This window comes from Pipistrellus hanaki, assembly GCF_964339955.1.
Source record: "Pipistrellus hanaki genome assembly, chromosome: 8".
Lineage (NCBI taxonomy): Eukaryota > Metazoa > Chordata > Mammalia > Chiroptera > Vespertilionidae > Pipistrellus > Pipistrellus hanaki.
Genome location: NC_140510.1, coordinates 28,923,183 through 28,945,325, shown reverse-complemented (window position 1 = coordinate 28,945,325; position 22,143 = coordinate 28,923,183). Strand labels below are relative to the sequence as shown.

Sequence of the window (22,143 nt, the reverse complement as noted above, 5' to 3'; positions counted from 1 at the left end):
TAAAAGAGAGAGATCAACCAAAGGACTTATGTGCACACATATGAGCCTAACCAGTGGTCAAGGACAATAGGGGGGTGGGGGCATGAGTGGGGAGGGATGGGGGATTGGAATAGGGGGTTGAGAACAAATATGTGATACCTTAATCAATAAAGAAATTAATTTTAAAAAATAAAAAATAATTTTATATATATATATAATTTTAAAGAAACAAGTGATCTCCAGACCACTGCAGTAGACAAGAATGAAAACTGATGGATGTACACTTTTGTTGTTGAGCTGGACAGAAAAGTAATTCCCATGCCACCCAGCGCTGAAGGGCGGCTTTGCATCCCATCGGAAGGAGGGGGGAAGGGGGAACGTGTAAAGCGGGCTTTGTGCAGACTGGCCTGGCCTTTGACGGATTTATTGACAAGACCTACATGCAGGGACGCACCATTTTGTTAAGAAAGAGAAGAATGTGTACCACCAGGTTTGGAATTCTCACTATTTCCAAAGAATGATGACCCAGAAGCAGGGAGCCGTGAGATCAGCTGCTTTCACTTGTTCAACAGCATATACGTGCCTGCTCCTGCACTGCCGGCTGAATTGGGACCTCATAAAACACAAGTTTGGCTTAGAAGATCAGGGCTACAATATATCAGTATCAGGAGGGACTTATTAAAGGCGCCTCTCAAGTCTCAAGGAAAACAAAATTTCAAAAAGCAAGGTAAGTTAGCTTCCAGCATCTGCCTGAGCTGCTGGAGAGGCAGAGTGTCTGTCTGAGCTGCTGACCAGGGCATCGCCTCAGCCACGTTTGTTTGTCATGTGCTTAAAGGACAGCACGCAGGTTTCCTCTCACTTGGGAGGAGTGGGAGAAGGGAAAATGACAGAAGACTGACTCTGAGTTAATTTCACATTGCCCTCTAGATCACGGTGGTGACAAGATGCTGCCTGTAGTGTAATATTTTACAATGTCAATAAAGCTCTGAGACTCTTGGGTGGCAATAGAGGGAAAGACAATGAACACACTGTCTGCGTGGTGCTCTAAAAAGGCTGTGCTGGGAGTCTCATCGCTTCTCAACCCAAGTAGGTAAATCTCCAGCCCCTAATGGAACACAAGTTATCATTAAGGTTTGGTTTGCCCTGAATGTAAGTGGAGGCAGGAAACCTTGTTCAGATCCTGAGCTTCTGTTCTGATCACCCCTGTGAGGAACCGATTAACCTGAGCAAGTTGCTTCACTTCTTAAGAGTCTCTGTTTCCTCATCCATAAACCAAGGCGGGAACATTTACATTTCAGGGCTGTGGTGAGAAGTAAATGATAGACAGACTGAGAATTAAATGAACTGCCTATAAAGTGTGTTTCACAATGCCACACCTATAGGAAGTGCTCAATAAGCACTTTACGTCACTTATTGGGAAAAAAACACTTAGTCCCCTTCCAGTTTTGTTCACTGTTGAATATGGCAAAGAAATTCTTGGAGGAAGGAGACAGGGCCAGGGAATGCGAGGAGCTGATGGGGTTGGAGATTTCCTGTGGGTCAGGGAGCAGATGTAGCTGAAGCACTATGGGTCCTGTGAACAAGCTCTGTGTACCACCTGCCGAAGGCACTCGGTGCAGGGACGGCGTATTGACGTGCCCGGCAGGTGTGAGATTGGTTCACAGGGTAGTCACCATCCATCCTAACAGCCTGCAGATCCCACGGCAAAGCTTCCTGCTGGTGGCTCCCAAGAAGTCCTCCCTCTAGTTCTCAGCCAAAAAGCAATGCCCTCAGGCATCTACATCTATTTTCTATATAAAAAGCAACACTATTGGCTCCCAAAGAAACAAGGGGAAGGGGAATAAGAGACAGGAGGAAATGGCCAGATGGAAGAACAGCTAAGGTACCCAATTACAACAAACCTCTCTTACCTGTCGGGATACTAAAAACAGGAGCCCAGCCAGCATAGCCAGTTTACTACCTTAGCCAATTGGCTACATATTCAATGGAAAGAGCAGTCCAACAGTGGAAAAATAAAAGCTTTTCCCACCAAATGAGGAGGGGTTGGGAATGCATTCAGAAGCTGCAATTGTGATGTTCCAGGTTTATCCTCTCCGTGTGACACGGATGGAACTAACTCAGCTCACAGGCTTGGGGTCCATCTCTCTAACGACCGATGCTTCCAGTTCCACCTGCACTCTGAAAATCCGGCTGCACATTTGCTCCCTCATCTCCCCACATGCAATAACTGAAACATCATTTTTCATGCTCTAGAAAATGCAAACACAGCTGAATTGATGCTCTTCAAATCTTCCCAAACAGTTTTACTAAAAATAAAAGCAGGTGAGACATGTCAAAGTGTTCCAGAGAACCAGAGTAAATCAAGTCATGCTTGGAGAGTTTGGAGTTACATTTTATTACGCACGGGTCCAAAGGAAAATGCCTCTCAAATTCTGGGCCCCAACATGGAGGAATTTTCCCTATTTATATGTTTTTACCTTCTTTGTCTCCTAAATATGGGGTATTTCCAGCCTCCTTTGCAAGTTCTTAAAGAGCCCCTATGTGCTGGGGCCTTGAGACCTCAATCAAAGGCTTGGCCTGGTCCCAGCATCGATAATTTTGTCTGGGGAAGGTTTAATGGCCTCTCTGAAGTGGGAGTAGAAATTCATGCATGGGGGTGGAGGGATGTCCCTCAACCCAGGCTGCATCCTCTCCAATCTGGGACCCCTTAAGGGATGTCTGACTGACCGTTTAGGCCTGATTTGGATCAGGTCTAAACAGGCAGTCGGATATCCCTCTCACAATCCAGGACTGCTGGCTCCCAACTGCTCACCTACCTGCCTTCCTCATTACCCCTAACCACTTCTGCCTGCCAGCCTGATCCATCCCTAACCACTCTCAAGCCAGCCTGATTGATGTCTAACTGCTCCCTGTCAGCCTGTTTGCCCCCAACTTCCCTCCTCTGCTGGCCTGATCACCCCTAATGCCCTGCCTTGCAGGGTTGATTGCCTCCAACTGCCCTCCTTTGCAGGCCTGGTGCCTCCCAACTGCCCTCCCCTGCTGACCATCTTATGGTGGCCATCTTGTGTTCACATAGGAGCAGGATCTTTGACCACATGGGGGTAGCCATATTATGTGTTGGAGTGATGGTCAATCTGCTTATTACTCTTTTATTAGATAGGATAGAGGCCTGGTGCATGGGTGGGGCTGGCTGGTTTTCCCTGAAGGGTGTTCCAGATCAGGGTGGGGGTTCCCTTGGGACATGGGGCGACCTGGGCAAGGGGCCTGTGGTAGTTTGCAGATCAGCCACACCTCCTGGCGACCCAAGTGGAGGCCCTGATATCTGAGATTTATTTACTGCATTTTCCGGCGCATAAGATGACCCCTAAATTTACAGTTAAAACATAGGTTTAGGCCTATATTTGCTGTATAAGACTACCCCACACTTCAAAGAAAAGACTTACTTTGCCGTAAAGATCTGCAGGTAATTTTTGTGCAATTTTGGTCTTTTGCCCCCAATTTTCGGTTGACTTTTTTTCGTTTCAAAGGTTGTCTTATACACCGGAAAATACGGTACCTTCTACAATTGAAACTTTGTAGCCTGGAGTAGAGGCCTGGGCTGGCCAGGGTGTGCAGAAAGCTTTGCTTCCTCCATTGCCAGGGGCAACCCTAGCCTCCAGCTCCATGACTGCCACCATTTCTGTTTGGAATTGTTTACCTTTTATAATTGAAACTTTGTAGCCTTGAGTGGAGGCTTAGGCCAGCAAGGGCAAGTGGAAAGCTTGGCTTCCTCCATTGCCAGGGAAACCCAATCCTCCCTCCTGCTCTCTGTGGCTGTAGCCATTTTAGTTAGGTTTATTTGCATACTCATTCTGATTGGCTGGTGGGCATGGCTGGTGGGTGTAGCAGAGTGATGGTTAATTTGCATATTACTCTATTATTAGGTAGGATTATTTAAGCAAGGAAGCATTTAGAAAAACCAAATAGCAGGTTTAAAATTTCAAACAGCAATTTTTATATACGATGGATGCTTCAAAAGTAGGGATAGTGGAATGTCTTAGGGCATGGGGATGGAAGGCATGCGTAAGGGGAAGGTCTCTTTAAAATATATAGAGAGAGATTTCAGAGAGGAAGGGAGAGAGAGAGAGAGAAACATCCATGATAAGAGAGAATCATTGATCAGCCACCCCCTGTAAGCCCTATCTTGAGGAATTGAGCCAGCAACCCGGGCAATGTGCCCTGACCAGAATTGAACCATGACCACCTGGTTTATAGGTAGATGTTCAACCACTAAGCAACACTGACTGGGTGGAAGGTCTTTTTTTAGGAGAGTTGTTATTAGTTTAAAGCATAGGTGCTACCTCAATTTTAAAGTCTGACAGATATGTGTCCTATATGGCTACATGTGACATCTTTCAGGTTCATAATACCTCTGCCTTCTGCAGAATCAAGAGGGTGGCTGCCATATGAGGATGCATCACCTGCTTAGCCTAAATGTGCCATTAACACACACACACACACACACACACACACACACACACACACACACACAGTTTGGAAGTAAGACAAATGGTTAAAAAATAAAGCCAGTAGAGTTTACCCTTAAACAACATGGGTTTGAATGGCACAGGACCATTTATGTGCAGCCTTTTTTAAATACATAAATGTATTTTCTTGTACTTATGATTTCCTTAATAACATTTTCTTTTCTCTAGTTTACTTTTAAAAATACAGACTATAACACATGAAACATGTGTCAATCAACTATTTATGTTATTGGTAAGGCTTCAGGTCAACAATTGGAACCATATATCCAGGATGATGCGAGGTCTAAAACCTCTGCTGTATTGCTGAAACCAGCTTGGCTCAGTGGATAGAGCATCAGTCTTCAGACTGAAGGTTCCCAGGTTTGATTCCGGTCAAGGGCATGTACCTTGGTTGCGGGCACATCCCCAGTGGGGGCGGGGGGGGGGGGTACAGGAGGCAGCTGGTCGATGCTTCTCTCTCATCGATGTTTCTAGCTCTCTGTCCCTCTCCCTTCCTCTCTGTAAAAAATCAATAAAATATTTTTTAAAAACCTCTGTTGTATTTATATTTGAGAGAGTTACCTCTATTTGCCCAGAGATTTGAAAACATTGGTGAAGAAAGGGGAAAACTAAGAATTAAACTTCAACTGATAACTTTTCAGGTACTTGGAGAGGAGAAATTTACTTCAGAAGATGATTTCAAAGAAGCTGTCAGAGACCCATTTGGGGTCAAGGTTTGAAATGCCCAACAAGAGATTGACTGCCTGAGAGCAATGAGCACCCTGCCAACAGGGTTACTCAAGAGGCTAATGATGAGCAATCCATGTGGATGTGTCAAATGGATTTCTGCACTTGGAGAGCAGGATCCTCGAAGAAAAGAACCCGGAGGCGCTTTCAATGCTATGGTCTTCATTGAAGCTGATGGTAGGACAGGATGGGCAGGAGATGGACATCTCAGATCACTCAGCTGCACCACTGACCTTGACACAATCACAGGCTGCATCAAACTTAGGCTTGAAATCACCTATCTGAAAAGAGTTTGCCCTTACAAACTCACCCACGTGGTTGAGTAGCTTTTGTGGCTTATGATGACTAGCCTGAGTGAGTATCCTGCTGTTGACATCTTAATATAAGTAGACAGAAATGAGGCAAAAAATAAGCAAAAAGGGCAAATAGTAGTGGGGAATAAGCCTGTGAGCTGTAAAGCAGGGAACTTGGGAGGAAGGCATATAATTCAGAATGGAGAGGAGTAATCACAGGGCTGTGGGCTCTCACACAGACCATTGGCTTTTATTGCAGATCCTGGGAGAGAAACCACAGAGTAAATGTCAGTGTGGAGTACAGCACAACCACTTCGTCTTCACCCCCAATGGCTCCAATGTTCTTCTAGCTCCAAAATATTTTAAAAAATACTTTCCCTCATTTAAAACCTTTCCCTCTGATCCTTGTGTTACTGCAGACATGTGCCATTTCTTGAGTTCCCCTTTCCTCATCCCCCTGGCCCTCACTTCCCACCTCCCAACCACAACAAAAATAGGCAGGAAATATAGGACCAAAAAAGATCAGACTAAAAAAGGCCTTCCTATAAGGAATGAGAAAAACAGAATTCCTATCCTTGAGCTATAAACACTGAAAGGTAAGGGGAGTTTTATAGACCCAGAAAGTGATAAAATGAAGAGAAAAATATCAAGCCCACCCAAAAGGTGATAAAATATTTTATTTGACTTTTGGAAAAGAAAATAAATCATTAAAATGACTGTCAGAATGCCTCAAGGATAAGGGCAGCGAGTAGGTCTTGGCTATAAATGCTGTAGAGAGTAATAAAAGAGTTGGTTTTGTTTCCTTTGCATTTGTCTGGGCTGAGGCTTCCTATTTCAACACAGGAATCATGGGCAATAGCAAAGTCAGTCCGCCACAGGGCACACATTATTGCCTTTCCATCCAGGCTTTGTCCAAGAATCCCAGGGCGGCTGTCTCACCCAGACCCAGGTTTTCATCTAACATGGACCTGCAAGGCATGCCCTCCAATCTCCAGGGCTTCTGAATGACAAATTGTTTTCTTTTCCTGGTTTCTAGTTATTTCATATTTACCTGCTTATAAATAGTGTGTGTGTGTGTCCTTATTTTTGTTAGTCCTTGGAATTCAACATGAAGGAAGCAAGGTTCCTGCCCCAAGGAACTCAGTCTATAGTCTAAAGGGCCCTGGATTAATTCTGATGGTATTTAATGATGTATTTCAAGTGCCTGAAGATTGAGAAAGGTGACAGAGAGGCTGTTATAAAAGCAACTGTTGATTCTATTTAAACCCAGGAGGATTAGTTAAGAATTTGTGAAAGTGGTAGGATTTTCAACTAACCCCCAAACCTGCACCCAGCATTTTGCTTTGAATATTTTCCTTTTATTTTCTACATGTTGGGCTCTCCCATGAGTGTGTCTTGGCTCAACTAAATCTCAGAAGACAACTCCCATTCAAAACTAACTTTCTCTAAATCTGTAATGAATCAAAATATTAAGAACTTGGAAATAAACTGAACTTTGGAATGAACTGGAACTAAATGTGTGGGCCAATTAATATTGATTTCTATAACTACTCATGCATTCAAATTTTATCCAGGACCTTTTAGTCTCATGTTTGTCATCCCAATCATATAGAACTAGTGGCCCAGTGCACAAATTCATGCACATTGAAAGGAAATTAATTAGAAGAAATATTTTAATATCACTATTTGCCCTTTCTCTACAATAGAAGTGTCAGAGATTAAAGAAAATTAGAACATTTTATATGAAAGTAATATATAAATTCATTAATAAATAAACAATAACAATAGGTTGTGGGTGCAGGTGAATGGGATTCCTGGCTGTCAGGCCACTGACAGCAAGCTGACCAATGGCCAATTCCCTGAGGGCAGACTCCACTAGGGGGCAAGGCCGGCCTGGGCTTGGGGCACCAGTGGTTTGCAGGCTGGCCACCACCACCACCACCACCCCAATTTAGGGTGCCAGTTCCTGCTGGGTGGTGAGGTTGGCCTGGACTTGGGACACCAGTGGTTTTCAGGCAGGAATGCCCCTGATCTGGGTGCAGGTCCCTGCTGGGTGGTGAGGCCAGTCTGGACTTGGGCACTAGTAGTTTGCAGGCTGGCCATGCTCCCGATTGGGGTGCATGTTCCTGCTGGAGCCACAGTGTTCTAGTCTCTGGAACTCCTGGTGACCGGTTGTTTGGTCGTTCTGTGTTATGGCATCACAGCCACAGGCCTTTTATTAGTATAGACAGGACCCAGGAAGAGGACTCTGAACAGTGGCATGACAGAGGACAAGTAGGATGTATAAATGGAAGCAACTCCAGCTGCCTTTCTGCAGAAACTCTCTATGATAGTACATGTCTTCTTTTAAAAAAATATATGTTTTTTATTTATTTCAGAGAGAAGAAGGGAGAGGGAGAGATAGAAACATTTATGATGAGAGAGAATCAGCTGCTTCCTGCACACCCTGTACTGGGGATTGAGCCTGTAACCTGGACATGTGCCTTGACCAAGAATTGAACCGTGACCTCCTGGTTCATGGGTCAATGCTCAATCACTGAGCAACAGTGGCTGGGCCCAGCACATGTCTTCTTAAGTATCAAGGCTCTTTCTGAACATCACAAGGACAGGTCCTTAAAGGGGCTTTACCAAGATCCACACTATATACTCTGTTCAAACTGCAGCACTAGTAGGAAGGTACAAACAAGTGATAACCTCAAATCATCATTCATTTTCATAGTAAATCTTTGTCCTTGAGGTGAAGACTGGAAAGGCTGTAGGGTCTTGTTACTTATAAACTCACTCTACAATGCCCATTAAGATAACACTTTTGAATATACCGAACAATACAATTTCCCCAATAGACGCATGGCTGGATCTATGAAATATGTTTCCACAATGAGCCATGGCTCCATGTCCCAGGCATGTTTTGTAATTCATGTTACTAAGCAGGAACCTTGGCCTTCGAGTCTATTGCCTGGAGATTCTTATTCAGTTGAAACCAATATGAGCCAACCTGGATGACTCAGGGGAAATGGAAATGCTGGGGTGAGTAATTGTTCTATTAAAGTCACTAGTTGGGTAAAAGCAGTTGTTCATTACCTGACGGGACAGGTTTCTCAGGCTGGCCGGGGAACAAAACAAATTAATCAATGTCACTTTCCTCCCTGACACCTCAACATTCTATATTTAAAATATCCATTTCAGCTCACAGGTCAAGGAAAACTACCCACAGAACTATGCATTTAGCCTCCGAGGAGAACAGGGATCAACAAAGTAGGGAAGAAATGGCAGAGAGGACATTTGTAACTTCAGTGGAAAGAAATCCTAGGGGAACACCACCCGGTTCTCTGCTCTTGGTCACTGCCTTGGTTATGGAATCCTATAAAAGAATCCTATAAAACTAATATGATGCCTTATTCTCTAGCAAGAGAAAGGTAAAGACTCTATGGCAGTTCATTTTAAAGACTTGAAAATTGAAAACCTTTCCCTTCCAGCATCATAATCAATCTCAGGAGCAAATCATGAGTACATTAGGGATTCTAATTCTATATAATAAAAGGATAATATGCAAATCACCAGAAAGAAGAATGACCAGTCACTATGATGCATATGGCCACAAGGGGGCAGAAGCTCAATGCAGGAGCTGCCCCCTGGTGATTAGTGCGCTCCCACAGGGGAGCACCGCTCAGCCAGAAGCCCTGAGCTGGGCTCACTGCTGGCTGGAGAGCACAGCGGCAGTGGTGGGAGCCTCTCCTGCCTCCACGGTAGCGCTAAGGTTGTCCAACTGACAGCTTAGGGAGCAGGCCTAAGCCATCAGTCAGACATCCCCTGAGGGCTCACGGACTGTAAGAGGGCATAGGCCGAGCTGAGGGACACCCCCCGCCCCCACGTGCATGAATTCCATGCACTGGGCCTCTAGTTTGTAAATAATCAGAATCTCCACTATATTCCATATTGCATTACTCTAATTTACCCCCTTGGGGGAGATACATTAAAATACTGTTTCCTTGCATGTAGTAGCCAAATCAGTTCTGAAGAGCTAACACACAGTATAGTGACATAAACAAACTTGTGTCATCACCATCAAACTTGCTGAGAGACTAGATCTTAATTATTCCCACTGCAAAAGGAAATGATAATGGTGTGATGTGATAGAGATGCAAACACTAAAATGGCAATCAAATTATAATACGTACCAAATCAACATGTACACCTTAGATTTATACAATGTTATACACCATATATAGTTCAATAAATTTAAAAACACTGTTTAATTACAAACGAAGTGCTACTTAAAAATATAGAAAAGAGACTGATTTAATAGGTTTATCCTACATTATTGCCTCATCTTAGAGTTCTGTTAGGCGAGAGCTAAACAGGTTTATGCCATGTGCCATTTTGGCAACAATCTGGATACACTGTGGAGGCTCTGAAGTACACTTATGTAAGAAGGCTTGCCCACACACCTGACTGTAGTATACCTGAGGTTTAAATACGAAAAAGAAGCTAGGCCCCCATGATCAGAGTCTATGCTGCAGACAACAATGTCCAAACACACTGATGCTCCGTCCATCTGGTGGTAAACACAGACCTAACATCCTGGGTTTAACTGCCTTTGCCCTCTTTATCCTAGCAGGACCCACATTTTGAGAAGGGGGGAAACACAGCGAATCAGTAGACAGGACTCAGTGTTCACAGGTCACACATGGAAAGCAATCGTGATGAGAGCCGCTTGTCTTGTTTAGACACAAAGTCATGTGTAGGCTTGTCTTGTTTAGACACAAAGTTTTCATCTCTATCCTAGAAAGATTTTCCTGAAGATGAAATTTCGAGAGCTGCCTGCGGTTGAATTTGGAATGCTGTGCTCTGGTTGGATTGCTGAGAACAGCCTCTCAAGAGCCACTGAGGGTTGTCAGAAAGTTGCTGAAGTGCCTGCTCCTAAGGGCTGGGGGCTGGGAGGTGCATGGGCAGATGTGCTAATGCCCATTCTAACCATTTAAAATGCCTTCTCAGCTCAGCCTTCCTTGCCTAGGGCCAGCCTAGAGCAAAATTATTTTTTTAACTCCCTTTCTGTGTTTTTTTTTTTTTTGTTAAGCAATCACCTTTACTGCCAGGAAAAAAAAAAAAAAAGAAAAAAAAAAAAAAAGGACTTACACAAACATTCAGGTATTGTCTTCCTACAATATTGGTCATAAAATCAACAAGATGGGGGAACAATGAAACACAGCAACCATAGGGTGAGTCCAAACTGAAGAGAATTCAAGGAAGTACCATGTCTGAACCAGGGTCCTCTCTGAGGATAAGGGGAGAAAACCTCCTCTCCAGGAGGCTCAAGGTCTGCTGGGTGCTTCCTAAGCACAGTCATCCTGTCCCAGAGGCACGCTGCCTCTCACCTGTCTTCCCTCCTCCACCCAGAGATCATGTTCTCCTCCTGGGAACCGCCAGTTCCCAAAAGAGGTGATGCCAGCCAAAGCCAAAGGCAAACTAATGCTGATGACTGAGAATCCAAGGTGCAGGCCTTGGTAGTCCTGGTCCCCCACGCATAAGGCAGTGAAAGCGGGATGGCCAGGCGGCCTGACCATCACAGGAAGCAATTATGTTTATGTTTATGGTTGGGAAAGAACAGCCCCAAAGGCCTCGGGAACAAAGGGAGCTTCCTGCCTCTGTTCTGTCCTCTCATCCTGCCATAAAGGAGGCTGAGCTACTCAGCAAAGCACCGTGGGGAGAATCCCTGCTGCATAGACCTGCCTTGCGTCTAGGGCAGGAGGTAAACTGTCCCCGCTGGTTGGAATAAGAAGAAAAGGAAGCAAGCATCCAAAAAGGAAAAAGTACTTAGCATAGGTAGGACAGGATTATAACTCTTCAAGATGAGCTGAAGGAAAAGATTTTAAAGGTAACAGATTTTCTGTGAGAATGAGGAAAGCATCCCTCAGCTTTCTTGCTTGACAGTTAAGAAACCTGGCCTTCAGGGAGGTTCCCCGTGTCGGGAGGGGAGAGGTGATGGAAGGGGCGGGGCAGCCAGCCCTCTCTGGTGGGGTTGTGCCACCCAGATTGCCTGGCTGCCAGCTCAGATTCTGGCTGGAGATCCTCGGGGTGAACATGCAGGTTCTTATGGACACATAAGCGTGGCCAAACCTCCCAGCAGCAGGAACAGTCACTCAGTCAACATAGGAGAATGAGAATGTCAGAACAAGGAGGCTAGTTGGCTAGTTGGTAGTTGTGCAGTTAAGACAGTGTTTTTCAACCTTTTTTGGGCAAAGGCACACTTGTTTCATGAAAAAAATCACGAGGCACACCACCATTAGAAAATGTTAAAAAATTTAACTCTGTGCCTATATTGACTATATATAAAGTAATTCTCTTGAATAGGAATCAAATAAACACAAAGAAAGTATTTTATATTACTTTATTATGAAATATTAAGTAAACAAAATAGTGAAAAATTATAAAATTCTTGTCTTGTCTGCACCTACGGCACACCAGGCAACATCTCGCGGCACACTAGTGTGCCGCGGAACAGCGGTTGAAAAACGCTGAGTTAAGAGACCACAATGGGCCCTAGCTGCTTTGGCTCAAGGGTCCCAGGTTCGATTCTAGTCAAGGGCGTATGCCTGGGTTGTGGGCTCGATCCCCAGGAGGGGGTGTGCAGGGGGCAGCTGACCAATGATTCTCTCTCATCATTGATGTTTCTATCTCTTTCTCCCTTCTCCCTTCCTCTCTGAAATCGATAAAAATATATTTTTTTTAAAAAAGAGAGAGAGATAACAATGGTATTTGATGGGGCAGAGATGCAGATGGCTACAATGATTGCCCATAAGAATCAGACTCCAATACATGCTTCACACTCCTCAAACTGAGGAAGGGGATGTGGGCCCATTATGAAGACTGGGGCCAGTGGTCACTTCATCCATGGTTGTCAGGGTGACCCTAAAATGTCAGTAAAATTAGTAAAATAAAAACCACCTGATGCTACCTGGAGGATGGACTGAATTTAGTTCCACAAATGTTTTCTAAAGGAGGCTGTTAACCTACTCTTAAACAAAAAGCTGAATAACCACATTTTCTTTGGAGCTGAGACTTCCTGATGAGCTGAAGCCAAGAACAAGAGGCTCTCTGAAAGGCTAGGGAGGGACATTATTATATATTCTCATTCTTCAAACACTTAACCCACACAAAGAGCAGTATGACAATGATACCATGACAATGACCATTACCAGACACACCCACACATTTATATCCAGGAAAATTACTCTCTGTTGCATGGGACCACAAGTATCTTTATTATCTCCAATCAGGGTCTCCTACAATGTGACTAGCCTCATGTTTGGCCAAATGGGTGTACCAAAGACTCTTAGTGTTCCTCTCCAAATAGCCAATTCCCCTGTGTCTCAAAAAAACTACATGGTCTAAGAGAGAACTCTGCTCAGACTCAGAAAGAATTAGTTTCCATTAACTTGAGAGGCATTTGTGGCTAATGTGCAGACTCTGGAGGCAGTCTGCTGAGGTGAAACCTCAGGTCTACCACGTAGTAACTTCATGACATTTGGGGAAGTTACTTAACCTCTCTGAGCCTCAGTTTTCTCACATATAAAATGGGGATAAAAATAGTACCTACTCATAAGATTTTGGTAATGACCAAATGCATTCTGATATGTAAAGAACTTAAAACAGCGCTTGGCATATAGTAAGAACAATATTAACATTATTATTACTATCTTTCTTATTATATTCTGGGGTATGTTCTAGACGACCTCTGTTTTCCAGACTTCTCTCAGATGAGATGATAACACCAAGTTTAAAGGCAAAATAAAAATCATTTTAAATGAAAATAATTTGGGGTTGCTTTCATATCTAAGTTAAGAGCCTCTGATAAATTTTAAGTGATCATGAATTCTTTGCTGCTATTCCATTAACAGGTGAAGTCCCCTTTCTGCCCCCTCCCGTGTGGGCTGGCCCTATGACATTCTTTGACCAATAGAATGGACAGTTTATGCTCTTCTCTTCTTGCTGGGCAGCTCTGGTGATGGAGCCTGAGCTAGCCTCTTGGAGGATGAAAGCACAAATGACAGAGATGAGTTATTCCAGCTGAGGTCTCCGAGGTCACCAGGCACCAGCTGCATACAGCAGCAAGGGAGACCACCTGGGTGAATGGCTAAGCCCAGCCCAAATTGCTTACCCAGAGAACCGTGAGCAAATAATGTTGCTGTTTTAAGCCACTAAGTTTGGGTGGTTTATTATTATGCAACAAGAGGTAACAGCTACAGAGCCCTAAACAAATGAGGCTTTTATATCAGTAGCGTTTAAAACACTCACACACCTATGAAACCAGGCAGCTTGTCTCTTTGCCAGCAGGTTTACCCACCCCCACATGGGGCTTCCAAGTTCTCATCTCACCCACCTGGTAGCCACCCAGTGAGGCCACCACTGTCAGCACATCAGCTTGGGAAAAGCTAAGACTAATTGATGATCAAATCTGGGAGATGAAGGCAAGCTTTCTGTGCCAAGGTGGGTGCCAAATTGCATCTTTGTGGGGGCAGAAGGGGGCGGGGAGGTATGGGAACACATGATTTTGTTCCTTTTAGTCTGTGAAAACATATAGGGCCAGATATGGCAAGATTTGACCTCCTTGGAAGTAGCTTTATACCATAGGTCTTAAATATTGCACAATGGCCAGCCAGTGTGGTTCAGTTGGTTGAGTGTCATCCCATGTACCAAGAGGTCACCCATTTGAGCCTGGCCAGTGTGATTCAATGGTTCAGCATCAACCTATGAACCAGGAGGACACAATTCGATTCCCAGTAAGGGCACATGCCTGGGTTGTGGGCTCAATCCCCAGCAGAGGGCATGCCAACCAATGATTCTCTCTCATCATTAATGTTTCTATCTCTTTCTCCCTCGCTCTTCTTCTCTGAAATATATATATATATAACATGTTTTGTTTTTAAAAGAAGTCACCAGTTTGATTCCCAGTCAGGGCACATGCCCAGGTTGGGGGCACAATCCACAGTAGAGGGCAGGCAGGAAGAAGTTGATTAATGATGTTTCTCTCTCATTGATGTCTCCCCAACCCCCCTCCCTTTCTCTCTAAAAGCAATAAAATATATATTTAAAAAATATATTACACAATGAAGTGGGCAGATATCTTCAAGGTGTGAGCAAACAAACACAAAATCAGCATCATCAGGTAAGAATCAGCGGGAGCCAGTCAGAACAAAAAATGTTATCGGCATGGCCCAGATACATGGCTCCAAGAATGCAGGAAGCCCCAAACACCTTCATTTTTTCTGCTGTTCACAGCAAAAATATATATACTTTTTAAGCTTTGATTTTTTCCATGACCTAAGCAAACACACACACACACACACACACACACACACACACACACACACACTACACATAGTACAGGGAAAAATACACCAAGTTCCATAGACCAGTGTTCTTTCATCTGTAACATGCAGGAAGAATTTCCTACCTAACCATTTTGGTAGGAAAATCACTTGAAATATGTTATGAGAGATTTTGGAGGCTTAAAATTCTGTGTCTATTATAAACAAAGTAACCACATCTACATGAAACACTCTTACTAATTTGATAAGTTGGGTCAGGCTTAGTGCTAAAGGTTCTTAGACCAAGACCAGTAGCCTCTGTCATGCATGTATTTTTCATCTCCTATTTGTTGAGCACACACTTTGTACTGTTTATTCTGGGGAGAGGGGGTTATAGGGCAAAGAAGTGGGGATGGCAAGAATGATAGAAAAGTAGCTATGACACTTCATGTTTGAAGAGTTTACAGATCTGGTCATCTTGAAAAACTAAATTCCCTGCTTGAAGTAACAGAATAACCCAACTGAGTTTAACCAAAATTGCTGCATCAATTGGAACTGATCAGGGTATAAGCTAGGAGGGTGCAGAAAACTCCTTATTTTGTGGGAATTACAGAGCTGACTGGATATAAGTGATCCATGGATGAAGATACAAAACTGAAGTAATTTGCCCAAAGACATGCAGATAATTTCAGTACAGAGCCATGTCTAGGTCTCCTGGGCTCCAGGCCAGTAAGACTCCTGCCCAACTCCACAGAGACTCTGCTCAAGATACAGGGTATTTACACTGTGAGGGGACATAGACAGCCCACAACTCCAACCCAACTGTCAGCAGACAGATATTGGCCATCCCATTCCATGAGCAGAAGCTCTGTACTTGTCACAGGGGAGCAACTGGAAGATACAACTTCTTGTGGAATCAACTTAAGTGCCCTCTCACCATAGACGGCAGCCATTAAAGTAGGATTATGAAAGCAAAGCCACAAGAAAAGACTTGTTAAATTTAAAATTCAAAACATAAACATACGGTAACTATGGAACCAACAATACACAAGGGGAAAGGCAGTAAGTAGCAAAGCGCACAAACGTGTTCATGATTTACAAGGTTGGCATCTTTTCAACTTGGGCACTTTTTAGTCTTCATTATTTCCTCTGTATTCTCAATAAGCCAGATACCCTCCCATAGTCTTGAACTACTTATATATATATATGTTACTGTTTGACTACATCCGTGCAAAAGAGACAAAATGCCAATGGTAGGTGGACAGAGGGCAAAGGGCATGTGAGTAGGGACAAGTGTGAAAGTTGAGTGGAATACCAGCCACAAATAGGTGCGTGTGGGTCGAGGCTGCAGCATGAGTAACCCGAAGCTGTGCTGTTCAGTCAGTTACACCCCCTTTTGCAGCTTTTTGCTTGGTTGTCTTATTTTGAGCAACTAATCTTTTCAAATCTCAGTTTCCTTGCCTATACAAGGCAGATATGTATAGGACCTTCCTCATAGGGATGCAATGCAGATTAAGAAAGAATGATGCAAATAAAATGCTTAGTCTAGTGCCTGGCAGAAAATGGGAGCCAGTAAATGTTAACTGTCATGATGGTGGTGACAGAGATGGTTAATATTAGAGTGATTATTTTTTATTACCATTGCTATCATTATTATTATGACAATCATTATGATGATGATGATGTTCCTGACATGGTGTTTAACACTATAACTAAGAAGCCATTAAGTTTCCTTGCTTTGAAAAATCACCCAGTATTCTCTATATGTCTCATTGCTGGACTCTCACTTATCTGATCTCCTTTATTTAAAATTTCTTTATTGATTAAGATATTACATATGTGTCCTCATCCCCCATTACCCTCCCAATCCCCTGCCCACTGATGCCCTCACCCCGCTGGTGTCTGTGTCCATTGGTTAGGCTTATATGCATGTATGCAAGTCCTTTGGTTCATCTCATCCCCATCCTCCCCTACCTTCCCTCTGAGGTTTGACAGTCTAATCAATGCTTCTCTGTCTCTCGATCTGTTTTTGTTCATCAGTTTATGTTGTTTATTATATTCCATAAATGAGTGAGATTATGTGATATTTATCTTTCTCTGACTTGCTTATTCCACTTAGCATAATGCTCTCCAGTTTCATTTATGCTGTTGCAAATGGTAAGAATTCCTTCTTCTTTACAGAAGCATAGTATTCTACTGTATAGATGTACTACTGTGTAGTTTTTTAATCCACTTATCTGCTGGTGGGCATTTAGGCTGTTTCCAAATCTTAGCTATGGTGAATTGTGCTTCTATGAACATAGGAAAGCATATCTCCTTTCTGATTGGTGTTTCTAGCTTCTTGGGATATATTCCTAGAAGTGGGATCACAGGGTCAAATGGGAATTCCATTTTTAGTTTTTTTAAGGAAACTCCATACTGTTCTTCACAGTGGCTGTACCAGTCTGCATTCCCACCAGCAGTGCCAAAGGGTTCCTTTTATCTCCTTATACTTTGGGTTTATTAATAGCAGACTCTTAAGTTGAAGTAACAGCTCACATACCACCCAATACTCCCTGAGGGGGTAACAATGATGATAGCAAACAGATTGCTACTTGTTTTCTTGGACCTAATTAGGATAGTACAATATCACCCTTTTAAATAAAACAAGGAGCAAAGAATCTTGGTAGACATCTACAGAACATGGCTTTGTACTTGAAACACATAATTAGCACTAATAAACATGGATGCTAATAACTCAATCTGCTCTTTAGACAAGAAACCGGAAAGTAAACATGGCCCTGGCCCCATCAGCTCACAATCTCAGAGACCTTCCTTTGAAAGCAGCCTTCCCTCACCCTTCCAATGCAAGGTGGGAGGTCTGCTTGCAAGCAGAAGGCCTCTGGGCTGGGCGCTGAAAGCCCACGCCTGGGAGATTACTCAGCAGACCAGGCTCAGGTCCCTGCAGCTTCAAAAAGACATTCCTTCGTTTTAGCAGCCTGACCTCAGAAAAACTGATCCTATATTCCATTTTCTCACTAGGAGAAAGGAGACGTGCCTAACCACCGAACCTGGTCAGCCTGTGTAGGAAGCACCATACCTATACCAAAAGGGCAAAATGAAGTAAAAAGCAGCCATCAGTGAAACACAACTTTAAAGGTGCCCACATCGATGCCATTGCCTCTTCTCTGTGAGATTAACATTCTCATCCTATTTCGGATGAGGAGATATTTTCTAATCCTTAATATTTAAATGTCCTCTAATAATGAATGCTCAATAATCAGTGCAGACACTAAGTAAAGTTAGCGATATATTTAACTTGACAGACACTTTTGAGCATCACTTCCTACCTATTCCCCAGATAGTCTCATACCTGAGAAGATTACTCTAGAAGGTTCTCTTCTAATTGACCAAATTAGGGAAGTCTTTGATCCATGGATAATCCCCTGAGCTTGACTCCCTCCTTGGGTTCACCAGAAATGGAAATAAAGCCAAGCCAGGCTTTGAAATGCCAGGGCCGCAGGGAGCAGGGGAGGGTTAGGATGGGATAGAAGGCCTGGCACATTACCAAGGCAACGGACTAAAGACAGAATCCCAGACATCCAAGAGGGCACATGGGCCCCCGACAATCTGCTCCAAAGCTTCCAAATGGAACACTGAGGTCATCTGTAACCGCTTCAACTCTTACCTTGAGAGAGAGTGAGGTGTCGGCCTCCAGCAGTGCAGAGGTCTGTGCCCAAAGGAAGTCGCCGCCAGTCTGCCAACAATAAAAAGATAAGGTATGAGCCAGTGCTGGCGATGAGTTCAATTCCTGAACAACTGGAATGCTTCCTCGCAAAAGGCAGGTGTCCAGATGTTTGAGGACTTTGCAGAGTCCAACAGCAGCAATATAACCAATTGAACAATATCAAATGCATGAAATCCTCGGAATCAAGTCAGAGACTGCTGTTAAGACAGAGTGAGCTAACATTCTATTACCACGCACCTGGGCCCTAACTAATTGGGAATGGTAATAATTGGTGAAATCATATGATATACCTCATCACGTCCCTCCACAAAAATGACTGATTAGCAAGGATCTGGCAGAACTCTGTATAACACTGATCTACATCAGGGTATGTTGGCAAGTCAACACATTCACACATTCAACACATCCACAACAATGCAGACTCTATGCTGTTGAACCAACCTGCTTTGGAAGGCAGCCCTACCAGCTGATGAAATAATGACAACATGAGGCTTGAATCTGATGAGGAGGTGAGAGGAAACTGGAAACTTTTTCTACATGCACTCAAATAAGCAAATGGAAAAAACAAATAAAAATTATGCCCAAATTTAAAAAATTATATTATATATTTATATTGCTGTGATGGTTAATTTTTATATTGATTTTTAGAGATAGAGGAAGGGAGATGAAGAGAGAGAAACATCAGTGTGATAGTGAAATATCAATCAGCTGCCTCTTGCATGTCCTCCAATGGGGATCCAGCCAGCAACCTAGGCATGTGCCCTGACCATGGCCAAAGTGGAATTAAACAGGCAACCCTTCAGTACACCGAACAATGCCCAACCAACTGAGCCACACCAACCAGGGTTGTGATGGTTAATTGTATGTGTTTATTCAACTTGGCTGGGCTATGGTACCCAGCTGTTTGGCAAACACATCTATATATTGCTGTAAAGATATTTCTTAGATGTGATTAACTACCTTGAGTAAAGCAGATGACCCGCCATAATATGGGTGGTTCTCATTAAATCAGCTAAGGCCTTAAGAGTAAATACTGAGGTTCGTCTGAGTCTCCAGCCTGCTTGTCTGCCCTGCAAATTTCAAACCTGCCAGCCTCCACACTCATGTGAGTCAATTCCTTAAAAATAAACATATTCTCTCTCTCTCTCTCTCTCTCTCTCTCTCTCTCTCTCTCTCTCTCTCTCTCATATGTGTGTGTACATATACATATACATATACATATACTTACATATATACATATATATAGTATAGTATGTGTTTGTTTTTTCCATTTGCTTATTTAAGTACATGTATGTGCACATATACACACGTGTGTGTGTGTGTATGAGCATACATATACACCATCTAATGTCAAAAAAGGACGAGCTGCCTTATAATATATGTATAGTATGTAAAGAAGATAGCATTTTTAAAAAGGGGCTACAAGAGTATGTATAAAAGTTGGCTCACAGAAATGTATGCTATAAAGTAGTAAGCTGTTACTTGACATGGTTATAAATTGGGCTCTGAGCATCCTAGTGGCCAAAGCAAAGAAGAAAATGGACACAAGATAATCACATTGACTTTAAGATAATATACAATGTACATATTGCCTAAGGATGTCAGTTTTTTCTTATCATTGAGGAATTTCTCCCAAGGTGTTTCTTCCTTGGGTAAATTCTTAAACTATCCTTTATCATCCATATTGGGAGGTATGTGTGTGGGGGGGAGGATAATAATTAATAGCACCTCTAAGTGTACACAGTAGGGAGTCTCCTATAAAGCTTCTTTTTGCTCCCTCAGGGCCAGAAACAAAGCCAAAATGGGGTCCAAGCACAAAGCAGTTGGCTGGATCCAGGGATAAAATGGAGAATGAACTCCATATCCTATGAGATATTTCCCAGAAATATGATCATTTCTCCCAGCAAAAATCTGGGTGGGAATCAGGCTACAACTTCCTGAGACTTTGGTCTCTGCCACAGCCTGGAGTGCAGGTTTTATCTGCTGCTGTGCAGGGGCAGATGTCAGAAATACTGCCCTCAGAGAGCGCCCCAGGCCAAGGACCTCGAAGGCAGCAGGTATTAAAGTATCAGGACTAAAAACGAAGATGGCGGCGTAGGTAAACACTCCTAAACCGCTGCTGTGTACAACAATTAAAAAAAAAAAACTATAAAAACAAAACGTGTATCTCCCAAAAACCAAGGGAACTCTGGCTGAGAGGAAGCCCTACAACTAGACTGAAAGAGAAAAAGGAGAATCCAGGGCAAAAGTGCTGAAAAACTGAAGTTGGGGGGGAGGGGGGGAGGGGCACGAACGCCATACTGGCTGGTGGCGGATCCCGGCTGGCGGAGGGCGATGCTTTCTTCAACCTGAAGAGAGACAAGTTCCCGATCTCTCTGAAATCCAGTTTCTGGGGGGAGGCTAGCATGTCTGCCATCAGAAAGTGAGTCTGGCTTGCTTGCAGAACTGAGATTGTTTGCTGTGCTGTGGTGTGCGACTCGGGGAGACTCGGTGATGTGGGGACGCCGGGACACCATCGGAGAGGCAGTGGACGGCAGCCATCGCTGTTGGCCATGCCCCAGCCTAGTGAAGCCCTGATACTCTGTCCTGAGACTCTGCCCTGCAAAACCTACAAACACGCCCAAGCTCCAAGCAGAGGCTTTTGCATATGAATGGCCCTCTCTGTTGCAGTTTAGCAAAATTGCAACCTGGGGCAAACAGATCCAAGGAAGACAGGACTATGGTTCACACAGTACTCCTGCAACAATACCGGCCTCAGGCAGTAGCTGAACTGCACCTCATTGAGAACCAGAAACCAGAGTTCAAGTGCTCAATTTCAATCCCTCACACCCATAAGTGACACATTCAGGAGATGGTCTCAGTGAGCACCAAAGCCCCACTGAAACAAGGCGTGTCTCCAGTGCAGCAGTTCTTCCTTTATGGACACAGCAGGTCCTCACAGACAATCGGCCTGGAGGTCAATTCCTCCCAGTGTACCAACAGCAATCAAGGCTTAATTACACCAAGACTTTGCACTAAGCCCACAAAGGGATATAGCAAAAGCGACCACCTTAGGTGATTGGGGAAGCTGAGCTACTGGCCCCTATAGGTCACCAACCACACAAAGCTACTTCATCAATACAGGGAGGCAGCCAAAATGAATATTCACCAAAGCATGACACAAATGGGAGAGATGGAGGAGAGTAAATTACTGGACGACACACAGTTCAGAATCACATTTATAAGATTACTCAAGAATCTTCTAAAAACCTTTGAGAAACTTGATGAGATCTCCAAGAAGCTTTGTGAGACCTTCAATGACCTTAATGAGAACACCAAAAAAATGGAAAAGGACCAGCCAGAAATTAAACATATAAAGTCTGAAATAAAGAATATGCAGAAACTCAACTATAGATCAACATGCCCCAAGAATCAAACCAAAGATCTGGAATATTAGAAAGCAAAAATCACCCAACCAGAGAGGCAAAAAGAAAGAAGAATCCAAAAGTGTGAGGATTGTGTAAGGAGCCTCCAGGATGGCTTAAAGTGTACCAACATCCAGATTTTTGGGGTGCCAGAAGAAGAGAGAGAGCAGGATATTGAAA

At 43.6% G+C, this 22,143-nt stretch overlaps 1 protein-coding gene across 7 annotated transcripts in view; it reads right to left on the bottom strand.

Moving 5' to 3' along the window:
- LYPD6B (LY6/PLAUR domain containing 6B) overlaps nucleotides 1-22,143 on the bottom strand; it is a 166,075-nt gene that overhangs the window by 35,467 nt on the left and 108,465 nt on the right. For all 7 annotated transcript variants that reach the window (XM_084893056.1, XM_084893058.1, XM_084893057.1 and 4 more), the window contains one exon: nucleotides 18,500-18,568. The gene's annotated coding sequence lies outside the window, so the exon portion shown is untranslated. The remainder of the gene's footprint in view (nucleotides 1-18,499; nucleotides 18,569-22,143) is intronic.